At 33.3% G+C, this 10,296-nt stretch overlaps 1 long non-coding RNA gene across 5 annotated transcripts; it reads right to left on the minus strand.

The window, feature by feature from the left end:
* Positions 1-459: 459 nt before the first annotated feature.
* Positions 460-8,016, minus strand: LOC147839155 (uncharacterized). Of its 5 annotated transcripts, none has more exons than XR_015518367.2 (10): positions 7,946-8,016; positions 7,444-7,534; positions 6,028-6,777; positions 5,684-5,814; positions 5,509-5,555; positions 5,297-5,387; positions 5,097-5,200; positions 3,679-3,854; positions 3,209-3,296; positions 460-1,839 (listed from the first exon to the last, which is right to left on the minus strand). It is a non-coding gene; the product is annotated as an uncharacterized LOC147839155 (long non-coding RNA). The 5 variants fall into 5 exon arrangements; XR_015518368.2 differs by having other exon boundaries at positions 3,688-3,854; positions 5,097-5,217; XR_015518366.2 differs by having other exon boundaries at positions 5,097-5,217.
* Positions 8,017-10,296: the final 2,280 nt, after the last annotated feature.

Raw genomic sequence — 10,296 nt, forward strand, 5'->3', positions numbered from 1 at the left:
TCTATCCATTAAGTAACGAAATTCATAAAAAAAAGCCAAGTTTAAGGTGAAACACAGCAAGCATAAACGGTGTTTATATATATATACTATATATCCATTTTATGGATTTTAGGCTATTTGGTTGTTCATATACACTGTAAAAAATGCTGGGTTCAACACATTTCCTTCTTGTTTGTCACACTGGTAGACTAAGGCCCAGACAGCACACATACGTTGGGCCGACGTCGTGCCGATTTTCAAAACTCCATCGGTGCGATGTCGCTCAGGGAGCGTTTGCTAATTGGCAAAATGTCGCCGCGACGTCGGCAAATGATCGGAAACGCTGTCCGGCCGATGTTAGGACGACGCAACCGGAAATACCGGCCGCTCCGCGGAGGCGCTGTTCTCAGGCGTTTTGCTCATACTTATGGACCACTAGCTGCAACAGCTGCTTATTTATAATAAACACGACACTCTCAATAACAGTTGAAGATTTATTAATATTTTCACAAACATACAAATAGATTAACTTACTTTTATCACACATAACCATGTTTTACCACGTTTAAAACAAAACCAACAAGTTGTACTATAACCATGGCTGAACTACTGTGCAATAAAGATTTTAAATACAAAGTCCATTGCAGCATTTATATTAAGACCATAGGAATATTTACAAGTACTTTAAAAAATGTACACTGAGGGAGACTATAGTTTACTATAGTAAAAACACAAATAACTTGTGTAAGCACATGTTATAATGCTTATAATTTCTTAAATAGTGTTAAAGAAAATGCATGTTTCCAAGACTATAATTTTAAAATACAAGATAATACCAGTCATGTGTTCAGTATCCAAAAGACTTTCTTCAGGGAGTTACAATAATAAGAGTACACAAACACCAACATAAATACCAAGCAAACAATATTTACAGTAGTAAATAAAATCATACAAATTAAAATAATTGTCTGATAAAATCTTATTAAAGTCTGTAGTCAAATTTTTTTTACAATTTTTTTTTATAAATGGCATTCAACAATTTGTAATCTCCTCTGAACTAATAACACATCAATAATATAAAATAACAATACTTTCTCAGAGATAACCAGTTTTTTTAAGCAAACTCTAATGCACGACACAAAACAGTTTTTGTCATATATAAATAATCCCTTAATTTCTGTTTAACTGATATATTTTTAACACATTTCTAATCACAATAGTTTTAATAACTCATTTCTAATAACTGAGTAAATAATATTTGACTAGATATTCTTCAAGACACTTCTGTACAGCTTAAAGTGATATTTAAAGGCTTAACTAGGTTAATTAGCTTAACTAGGCAGGTTAGGGTAATTAGGCAAGTTATTGTATATCAATGGTTTGTTCTGTAGACAGTCGAAAAAAATTGCTTAAAGGGGCTAATAACATTGACCTTAAAATGTTTTTTAAAAAATTCAAAACTGTTTTTATTCTAGCCGAAATAAAAGAAATAAAACTTTCTCCAGAAGAAAAAATAACATTTTCTTGCTCTGACCTATATATATATATATATATATATATATATATATATATATATATATATATATATATATATATATATATATATATAAAACTGGTTGTAAATTGTGTACAATGTTCCAAGAAAACAGACAAAATTAAAAGAAATAACCGTGTCATTTAGTTTTGTTTTATCTTGTGGAATGTTGCCTACACATAAAAGGGGATATATAGGTGGAATAAAAAGTGTGTCGCCATCCTCTAAATTGTTCTTGTATGTTGTCTTCATCTTTAGTCTTCACAAGTGAGGCTGGCCCAAACCGGGACTGCAGTAGCCAAATCTAATCCTTTGTAGTGGGAACCCTTAAATAAAGCAAGAAACCAAAAGGAGAAAGATTAGCATTGCAGCAGTTCATATTACCACAAATATATATTATTTGTTTCATGACATATAACTGGAGTATGTGTTATGCAAGTGCCTAGCTAAAATGTGTAATTTAATTTAAACTTTAAGAGTGTGTCTGAGCACTAATTTTCAGAAAAGCCATTTGAAAGTTAAATTCCTTGTGAAATCATAATGTATGTTTTTTTTTTGTTTTTAGTATCATTGTGTTAGTATAAATGTGTATCTAAATATATGTCTAATATTTAGATACCACATTACATGCAAATTAAACTAAGTTTCGTCAACTAAAATGTCACACTGTACACCACATTTAATATATCATAGCTAGGGCCAGGAGGAATCTGCGGATGTTTTTTGCTATTTCTGCTGAAAATTTTGGTGAAAGTCTGCGGATTTCTGCGGAATTATTTTGGGAGTATCATAACTAAAACCTTAATATATGAAATAAAAAAATAATATATTTTTAAGTTTTATTTAATGTTTAAAATGCAAATCCAATTAAATTCACTTTATTTGGTAAATAAAGCAAGTTTTTCATATAACATATCTAGTAAGACAGAAAATATTACTGTACAAACCTCATTGTACATAAATCAGATGAACATTTTCACATTAGTCAATAATATTACTGAAATTAATTAAAAAACCGAATAAATATAGATTTACACACATTTACTCAAGTAAATAAACAGAATTAATGATAGGCTAAACATCTGCGGAGTTCTGCGAAACATCCGGGTGGGCCTAATCATAGCTTTATTTCTGCTACAAAAAGGTTTTTCAGCAAACAACTTCTATTATATGTAGGCTATAGAGGAGGATATATAAAGAAATTATATATTCAACTCTCTAATTAAATGCACCTTATGCAGCTAATCAAGTCTTTTAGGCTTATTTGAAAACTTAAATGACGTGTTGGACCACAGTTGGACAACGCTAAGTGAGAATACTTTTTTGCACAAATTCTTTCTGTTGTAAAGAAACATGTCTGATTGTTAGCAATCATCAAAGAGCAAATATATATAAATAAAATATAAATAAATACTATGCTCTTAAAAATAAACTTTTCATACATCAAGAATACTAAAAATATGTTTATTTAAAATGTTTTATATTAAAAAAAACAGCTTGAGGAGAGAATCAGTACATTGGAATACTATTTTTTCAGAAGGATCATGTGACACTATTAATTATATACATTGTATTAAATTCACAGTATTACTGCTTGACTGTATTAATTAAATAAAGCTAACACTATCAGAAGAGAATTTACCATACCAACCTAAAAGCTATGAAACAGTAGTGTATGTTTAAGATGTTACTTACTAGTCCTATTGTATTTTGGAGAGGTTGTCTGACAGGAGGATCCCTTCAACTCAGCAGAATTCTCAGCAGACCATCAGCGTACACCAATCTAAGAATAAAATGAGCAATTTGTTAAAAAACAAAAATATATATATTTTATATTTCCAGGTTTATAGGAAAGCTAAAGCAGATTTAAAATTTAGAAAAAAAAACCTATTGACAATTTAATGGCACAACATACCCCAAACTAAGCACGCTCAAATGGTTAATTTACATGAATGACAACTGCTGCTCATTATACCAATATTAACTGTTAAGGATTCATTCATTCATTTTCTTTTGGGCTTAGTCCCTTTATTATCTGGGGTCACCACAGCGGAATGAAAGGCCAACTTATCCAGCATATGTTTTACGCAGCGGATGCACTTCCAGCTGCAACCAATACGCACTCATTCACACACACTTATACACTATGGTCAATTTTAGCATACCCAATTCACCTATGTCTTTGGACTTGGGAAAACCGGAGCACCCGGAGGAAACCCACGCCAACACAGGGAGAGCATGCAAACTTCACACAGAAACGCCAACTGCCCCAGCCGAAGCTCGAAGCAGCGACCTTCTTGCTGTGAGGCAAACGTGCTACCCTCTGTGCCACCGTGCTGCCCTGTTAAGGAATCAGATTTATATAAATAATTGACATGTTTATTTAGTGTCTGACACATTAAATATTGCATTTTTAAATATTGTTTCATTTTAGGATTTATTTCAGAATTAACTATAGAACCTGGATATATCGTCACATTTTCATGCACAGCAGCATTTCCAAGAACATAGAAAAACAGAATATAGGCCAACTAAAAACAACAACAACAACAAAAACAAAAAAAAAACTCTGACTGAATGCTTTAAGTAACTGGCTAGGAATGGGCAGGTATAAGATATTATAAAAATATCACAGTTTCACAGTATTGTGATTACTGCTCTGAAATGTGTTTTTTTTTTTATCTCTGTGTAAAAAACAGCTACTTTTTTCCCATTGAACACAATATGTTTTATTTTAAGAAACATTTAAAATATTTTGTAACAGTAAACATGCCAGGCTAAATAATAATTTAATAAAATAGTTCTATCTTCATTAGACTCAAAAACACTGATTTCTTGTGAAGGCATAATAAGCTATTTGTTTTTCAGATGTTTGCTGAATCGTGAGCTGACCAGTAGCTTTTGATGTGGAGGGTCTTTTGCTACTGTAGATAATGTTGGACTATTTTTTTATAACGTGCTAAAAACCATATACAATGCATCCGGAAAGTATTGATAGCGCTTCACTTTTTCCACATTTTTAATGTTTCAGTCTTATTTCAAAATGGATTAAATTCATTAATTTCCTCAAAATTCTACACACAATCCCCATTATGTGTGTTGACCCGATTTTTGTTAATCATTTACAAGTCAATATTGCCTATATGGATTGTGATTTTAACATGTAAAGTTGCAGTGTTAAATGCAATGCCATCAAACATTTTAGACGCACCAGTGCAAAAAGCTAGTCTAGAGCACTTGGAATGCTGGTGTAGTTCTAGTTAAATTAAGTTCAGTTAAAGCTGTATATGCAGCCGGTCTCAAGTATAGGATTTAGTATTTAACTAATCTTAACAACTAAACATTTACGAGTCTGTATTAGCCAGCTCATGTACTACAATGTATACAATGTATAATGTATACAATGATACTCAAGCTTTCTTTAAAATATTTTGTGTTCAACCGATTAATTAATTCTTTCATTTAATTTTTTCAGTGCAATAGTATAGCTTACACTGGTTTATTTGTATGGACCCCCCAAAATAGCGGAGGCCACTTTCTGGCCACCCAAGTATAAACTTCTAGCCTAGCCACTGTGAACTACCTGTCTGTCCTGCTCCAGAACTCTTTGTCGGCTGCTTGTATGTCTGGATACAGCTGCACAAATACAGCCTCTGCACATCCTCACCACCAGGAGAACAGAATGACCTGAAAAATATAACCAACTGAAATCAGTTGAAATGTATTTTGTCTTGTGATGATGACACAAAAATAAATTATTTTTCACAAAGGATGTGCTGTTACCTATGAAATGGTCTATAATGAATGATCTTTTGATCCTGTTTCCTTGATGTCATTCACTCAGAGATGGTTTGGACATTTGATTGTATCTAAACTGTAATGAATTTAAGTTACAAAAACATTGATAGCAGGACCATTGATCTTGTAACTTATACAAATTGTTAAGTATTGAACAAGTCTGCAAGTCAAGTTAATAATACTAATCTCAACTCAACTATGATTAGTTGTCTTGTTTCTGCTGCCCAGACGGTCTCTCCACCTGCTGATAAAAAAGGAAAAAGTATGGTATTTTTACAACAATGAAACTGCAAACAACTTAACTATAAGGGGGTAAGCAGTGAGCATCTTTTATTATAAGCAATTTACTGAATACTTTGTCACTGGTATTACCAAAAAACCAAACGTCCCCAGTTTGGCTCATAGCTGTCCACACATCTGCCCAGTAGCTTGTTGTAATACTGAAGACACTGATCAGCTGGTCCAACTGAGTTTGGAGTTGAACTGCAATCAGGCATCCAATACTGCAAAGAAAGAGAAACTCACTTTGGGTTAACAAATAATGTAATCCCATCCACACATTTCAAGTAATTGTGCAGTTAATTGTCTTATTGAATTTTCTGAGAGCTTATGAATATATTTTGTCTTCCCAAAATAGCATGTACTGAAACACAACATTATATAAATATAATTTATTAAGAGCGTGACGTGGTGGCACAATAGTGCTGTTGCCTTACAGCAAGGATGCTGACTCGAGCCTCGGCTGGATCGGCTGGATCGGTTTTGCCTACAAGTCCAAAGACATGGTGTACAGGTGAATTGGGTAGGCTAAATTGTCTGTAGTGTATAAGTGAGAATAAGCGTATATGGTTGTTTCCCAGTGATGGCTTGCAGCTGGAAGGGCATCCACTGCGTAAAACATATGCTGGATAAGTTGACAGTTCATTCCGCTGTGGTTACCCCAGATTAAAAAAGGGACTAAGCAGAAAAGAAAATGAATGAATAAATTTAATAAGAGTTAAACTGATTTGTTAACATGTCTGTCAGGAGCTGATCTACCTTTTAATTAATTTTTTGCTTAATTTTTTTTAACAGATAAATCAATACACTTTTTCTATGCTATTTGTGAGATTGTGTATGTTGTCAAACTGATGAAAATGTTTTCTCAATTTACTTTAACATTTTTGTGTTTGTTTATGTTTTTATAACTTGCAGCCATTGTTAAATTTAAAAGTATTTTAAACATGCATGGACATCTAAATGCATATAGGGCACATATCTCAAAACATTATGAAATATTTCCAGATAAATCAATTTTGAATTAAAATGTATATTAATCTCCAGACTTGCATCTCCCTGATCTTTTTAAAAGAACGGCCCCTCGTTTGCTCATCACTGTTTGACAAGTGTCTGGCAGTCAGTCAAAAATATACTTACATAGAAAGATGTTCATCAGCAACACGGCACTTAGGTTAAACTTAGACCTCCTTTTCAGTTGATGTGGAAAACAAAAGCAAAAGAAAGAAAAAACAAAACGACTGAATACAAGTTGCATATCATGCCTGTACAAATCAAAATGTATTCATTTAGGGCTTAAATTGACTTGTTTGAGGATGAGTTAAGGTGTAAGGGATGGGTGAACGGTGTAAATATACATGTAATTCATAGCTATGATGTAAAGCTGAATTTTCAGCATCATTACTCAAATCTTCAGTGTCACTTGATCTTTCAGAAATCTTTTTTTTAAGATGTTGATTTAGTGCTTGAGGTTGAACTAATATAATGGTGATTATCAAATGGTGCTGATTTGCTGCTCAAGAAACATTTCTGATTGCTATCAATGCTAAAAACAGATGTGATGACAAATTATTTAGTGTAAACTTTTTTTCTAAGATTTAATAAATCAATTAATCATAAAAAAATTAAACAAAATAAACAAATATTACTTCATTAGCAGCAAATCTGCATATTTATTAAGTTCTGAAGAATCATGTGATGTGAAATTTAATACCACTCACATGTTTCAATGTCAAAACTTTCTTAAAATAACTGCAATAAAGACAAGTAACAGATGCATAATATATAGACATGTAACATGTGCATAATGATGTGCAATGGAAATTCATATGAATTAATCCTCTGCTTAAAGTTACCTGTCTTTTCTGCATCTCTGTGATCAGCTCCCTTCAGAAATTTAGGAATCTTGTGTTATATTTTCTGTAGCAGGGGGTTATTCTCTCACTCCTGAAACCACAGAACACTTTTTTACTTAACATTTGTTTAAGATACCATGAAATATCAAAACACGATTGAACTTTTGATTCACGGTCCTTTACAGTACAATGCGTATTTTAGACTAACGTTACATATGGAGTGCATTAAATAAAACATTGACAAAACCTCTCATCTACACATAAAGAATAAATAAAAGCCAAAACTTTAACAAACAAGTTTAACAAGAGCTAACATTAAGTAAGTTACCGTAATATTACCCCGACGCTAACGTTACCAGTGCTAATATGCTAACGGACTTTTACGAAGACTTACCACTCTTATATAACATAATATTCAACTGAATATTTATCAATTGCCAATAATAAAAGTATGAGGAACAGTTTTATGTATTATTTGCTTTGTTTTAGGGACTAAACTTACCTGAAAACAGTCAAAACGGCAGCTTGAGAGAAGTCGTGTTGTGTCTTTCAGGTGGTGTCGTGTCGTGTTGTAGCTTCGTTTCCCATAGCAACATCCTCTCCGCTCCAGTGTTGGAATGAGAAGCGCGCGCGCACATCAAAGTCATGCAGTATTACATTTATAAACATGATCACTCCATGCTCCACAGACAATTTAAATAATAAACTTGTATTTTATATCTTGAATTTAAAATGTATTTAGCAGTTTTATATACGCTATTATCTTTAAGACGAGCTTTATAGCCTACTAAACTGTTACAAAACAAACACTTTATTTGTGCATCAGATTCACTGTCAAAAATAAATAACCAATAAATATAAATGAAAGTATATATAAAACAAAGATGTCACTCTGTAAAAATGTGTTAATTTTAATTAAACAGCCGAAATGCAGAACATACTTGATTTTTACACTGGGAAAAATGTATTAGAAAAAGCCACAATAAAAAAAAGCAAACAGCAGTTAAAACCAGAAAAAAAAACAATGTTTTCATTATTAAAGCATAACAATAAAACTTTTTATATTTTAATGAATTGAAATCATGTATTGTAGGCATTTTGGTCAGTTTTACTGCATGAATGTAGGCTATTTAAAGCTGGACCGACCGACGCAGTAGACATGATGCATGTCGCGTTTGTCTAATTTATTATGCACGCAAAAACTTAATTGTAAACCAAATATGTTGCCGGATTCTTTCATGGGCATGAGAGATAAAGTGCTTATGAAGTGCTTCGTCGGCCTGCGGTCGTTAACCGATGCAGAGCCGACGTTTGTTGAGCTGGAACAATAGAACACACGACCGAACGATCATGCGTATGTTTGGCCGACCATATACCGATGTTACAATTAAAGGGGCCGACGTGTTGACCTTCGGCCGACGTCGGCCCAACGTATGTGTGCTGTCTGGGGGAAGACAGAGGTGGTTATCTTTTCACAAGTTTTATTCAAAACAGAGTCACAAATCACAAAGGGAATTCAAAGGGTTGATGTATTTGCTATAGTAATCTTCATACACAGCAATGTGAGTATCAATAGTGTAGCATTTGATCTAGTTCGCTCCCTGCACACACAGTGGGAGAGTATACAGATACAGTCCAGGGGTGTCCAAACTCTAAACACTATACAAGTGTAAGCTTTCCACTAGATTGGTGAGAAGGATCAGTAAGCAGATAATGATCATCTTTAGGTAAGTATACAAGCACACAGATCACCAGAGTGATAGCAGATCTTCTAGTAAACATTAGATGAGACTAATATCTTCCCTTGATCAGTATGAAGCACTCGAAGACTCATAAGGAACATCCATGGAAGAAGGTGAGAAGACGAAGGAGCAAAGGTGAAGACAACCATCTGACTTCAATACCGGTCGACGAGTGAACCAAGAAGGTGGATCTTTATAGTGTCCATGGGTAATGAGGAACAGGTGCAAGTTGTTAGTAGTCTAGTGAAGGTTCAGTGATTGGATGGAGGTGGTTTGAGAGGGAGAAAGTTGATTGGGTGAGCAGGAATGAGCCGGGGATGACTTTGTTGTCCCAACACAATTTTATTAAGTTAACAATTTTTTATCTTTTAGAAATTTAAGTGGATTTAACAAATTTAATAAGTGTGTTGGTTCAACTCATATTAAATAAGTAGTTTGAACATGCAGCAAAAGTAATTTTTGAGTGTATGTTTATCTGATAAAAACGGAACATCCACCATACACTTTCACACTTTTTCAATTAGTTTGTGTAGAGTTCAAATCACTATGCATATTTTTAAAGGCTGCTTTCCTAAAATGAGTTTTTCCTCCTTCACTGAAGTATAAATGTCTACACTAAGAGCACTAACATACACCAGTCTTGATCAAAACTGCTGAATACAACTTTTCCCATATCTGTTAGCAGTATTTGCTGAAATTTAGAGAGCTAAAATAAGATATAATCCTCTCAATAAAACCCAGACTCATACTTTAAATAAATAACTAAGTTAAAGGGATAGTTCAGCAAAAAATTTAAATTATGTCATCATTCACTCACCCTCAACTTAATGTTTTTTGTTTGTTCTGTTGAAGCTGAAAACCTGTGACCATTGACTTCCATAAAAGAAAAAAAAAATCTATGAAATACAATGGTTACAGGTTTACAAACATTATTTTATATATCCTCTTTTTTTTTGACATGAACAAAACAAAACAACTCAAACTGGTTTGGAACAAGTGAAGGGGGATTTACCAGCATGGATCACACCACACTTTGAGCTCGACTTTATTGTAGGGATGTAGGGGTGAAGGGGATGGTAAGAGTGAAGGGAAAGGGAAGTAAGAGGAGAAA

Source organism: Danio rerio, chromosome 20 (genome assembly GCF_052040795.2).
Source record: "Danio rerio strain M-AB ecotype USA chromosome 20, GRCz13ab, whole genome shotgun sequence".
NCBI classification, from domain to species: Eukaryota; Metazoa; Chordata; class Actinopteri; order Cypriniformes; family Danionidae; genus Danio; species Danio rerio.